Genomic DNA, 3,099 nt, shown 5'->3' on the forward strand with positions numbered 1-3,099 from the left:
ACATACTAAAGTATTTTCAACTTTGAAAGATCCAAGAATGATTAAATCCTTCTGAACAAATGTTTATAATAACTAAGATTATAGCCCTGTAGTTACAAAAATAATAGAAAAAATGAAGTTGTAATCTATGAGAACAATGTTCTTCAAATTATTTGAAGTTTAAAGGCACTGGGAAAAGGGATTACTAGAGATGTCATTTTACTATGTTTCCCAATAATGTATTATTACCATTTGTTACCTGCAACCTTGATTAAGGTGGGATAGGTTACGGATGGTGGCAGGATATACTTCATTCAATGCACAACTATTTAAACACACTAAAGCCACTTTTGTTTGATTTTAAAAATTATGTTCATACGGACTAGATGTGGCTTGCATTCCAATGGTTGGGACTCTTTCACCTGAGACTGAGACTTGGTGGTCTTCAGTTCACCATCTTCTAGTTGCAGTGATAAGTGCACGAGTAAGATCAAGATTCAGAGGAAGAGGAGATGGTCAAGAGGAATCTGATTTGGTTGCATTCATGACTTCTCAGAAGCACCATCAATCTCAATAAAAGAAACCACTGCCGGGCGCAGTTGCTCACGCCTGTAATCCCAGCACTTTGGAAGGCCGAGGTGGGCAGATCACCTGAGGTAAGGAGTTCGGGCCGGGCGCAGTGGCTCAAGCCTGTAATCCCAGCACTTTGGGAGGCCGAGACAGGCGGATCACGAGGTCAGGAGATCGAGACCATCCTGGCTAACACGGTGAAACCCCGTCTCTACTAAAAAATACAAAAAGCTAGCCGGGTGAGGTGGCAGGCGCCTGTAGTCCCAGCTACTCGGGAGGCTGAGGCAGGAGAATGGCACAAACCCGGGAGGCGGAGCTTGCAGTGAGCTGAGATCCGGCCACTGCACTCCAGCCTGGGTGACAGAGCAAGACTCTGTCTCAAAAAAAAAAAAAAGGAGTTCGAGACCAGCCTGAGCAACATGGAGAAACCCTGTCTCTACTAAAAATACACAAAAAAATTATCCGGGTGTGGTGGTGCATGCCTGTAATCCAAGTTACTTGGGAGGCTGAGGCAGGAGAATCAGTTGAACCCGGTAGGTGGAGGTTGTAGTGGGCTGAGATTACGCCATTGCACTTCAGCCTGGGCAACACAAGTGAAACTCAGTCTCAAAACAAAACAAAGCAAAATTCCACTAATTGAGAATTAGGATATTGAACTTGGACAAGAGAGAGAATACAATATACACCTGTGATTGAGCAACATAAATTAGAAGGTGATTGCCAGAAATTGGGTCTGGAAAAGACTGGGAGTGAGTGCAAAGATGGCCCTGATGTAAAAGGGAAGACTCCACCTAATCTGAAGCATGCTAAGATTACAGAAGCAGGAGATGGACAGCCATAAGTTAAAAAGAAGACCAAGTGGTTTGTCACAGTGGCTCACGCCTGTAATCCCACCACTTTGGGAGGCCAAGGCAGGTGGATTACAAGGTCAAGAGTTCAAGACCAGCCTGGTCAAGATGGTGAAACCCAGTCTCTACTAAAAATACAAAAATTAGCCTGGCATGGTGGCGGGCACCTGCAATCCCTGCTACTCAGGAGGCTGAGGCAGAGAATTGCTTAAATCCGTGAGGCAGAGGTAGCAGTGAGCCGAGATCATGCCATTGCACTCCAGCCTGGGTGACAGAGTAAGACTCCGCCTCAAAAAAAAAAAAAAAAAAAAAAAAAAAGAAGCAGCACACACACGGATGACGTCACATTGAAAATTTGACTGAAATTTTGAAAATACTCTCAATTAAGTTTGAGTTTTCGCTGAAGCAAAAAAAAAAAAAACTAGTATCTTAAAATTAACTGTATTTTATTGTCTTAAAGTACAATTGGTAAAACCAATTTACTTCTTTAAATTTCAAATTTTTCTGACTATAATGCAGTAGACTATGACTCTAAACATTTCCCTATGCATTTTGTGGATATTATGACTTATTATAAAGTCAATCACAAAGAGAATCTACACTTAAATTTTCTCCTTGCATCTTAAATTTCAGTATCTATAATTCTCCATAAAAAAGAACATGATAGGCTGGGCGTGGTGGCTCAAGCCTGTAATCCCAGCACTTTGGGAGGCCGAGACGGGCAGATCACGAGTTCAGGAGATCGAGACCATCCTAGCTAACAAGGTGACACCCCGTCTCTACCAAAAAATACAAAAAACTACCCGGGCGAGGTGGCGGGCACCTGTAGTCCCAGCTACTCGGGAGGCTGAGGCAGGAGAATGGAGTAAACCCAGTAGGCGGAGCTTGCAGTGAGCTGAGATTGGGATACTGCACTCCAGCCTGGGCAACAAAGGGAGACTCCGTCTCAAAAAAAAAAAAAAAAAAAAAAATGAGAGGCTGGGCGTGGTGGCTCACGCCTGTAATCCCAGCACTTTGGAAGGCCAAGTCGGGTGGATCACCTGAGGTCAGGAGTTCAAGACAAGCCTGGCTAATGTAGTGAAACCTCGTCTCTAGTAAAAATACAAAACTTAGCTGGGCATGGTGGCAGGCGCCTGTAATCCCCGCTACTCAGGAGGCTGAAGCAGGAGAATCTCTTGAATCCGGGAAGCGGAGGTTGCAGTGAGCTGAGATTGCACGATTGCACTCCAGCCTGGACGGCAAGAGTGAAACTCCATCTCAAAAAAAAAAAAAAATGAGGCTGGGCGCGGTGACTCAGATCTGCAATCCCAGCACTTTGGAAGGCCGAGGCAGGTGGATCACCCGAAGTCAGGAGTTCAAGACCAGCCTAGCCAACATGGTGAAACCCAATCTGTACTGAAAATATAAAAATTAGCTGGGCATGGTAGTGTGCGCTTGTGGCCCCCAGCTACTCGGGATGCTGAGGCAGGAGAATTGCTTGAACCAGGGAGACAGAGGTTGCAGTGAGTCTAGAACACTCCGCTGCACTCCAGCCTGGGTGACTGAGCAAGACTCCATCTCATAAATAAATAAATAAAGCAAATCTAACAAAGAACTTTTCATAGTTTTAATGCAGCCAACAATTGATCAAATGTTTTTTTATAATGCCACAAATGACGGCATAACATCAAGTGATTTGAGAGTTAAATTACCTCAACATTCA

This window comes from Macaca fascicularis, chromosome 3, assembly GCF_037993035.2.
Source record: "Macaca fascicularis isolate 582-1 chromosome 3, T2T-MFA8v1.1".
In the NCBI taxonomy this organism is placed as follows: Eukaryota; Metazoa; Chordata; class Mammalia; order Primates; family Cercopithecidae; genus Macaca; species Macaca fascicularis.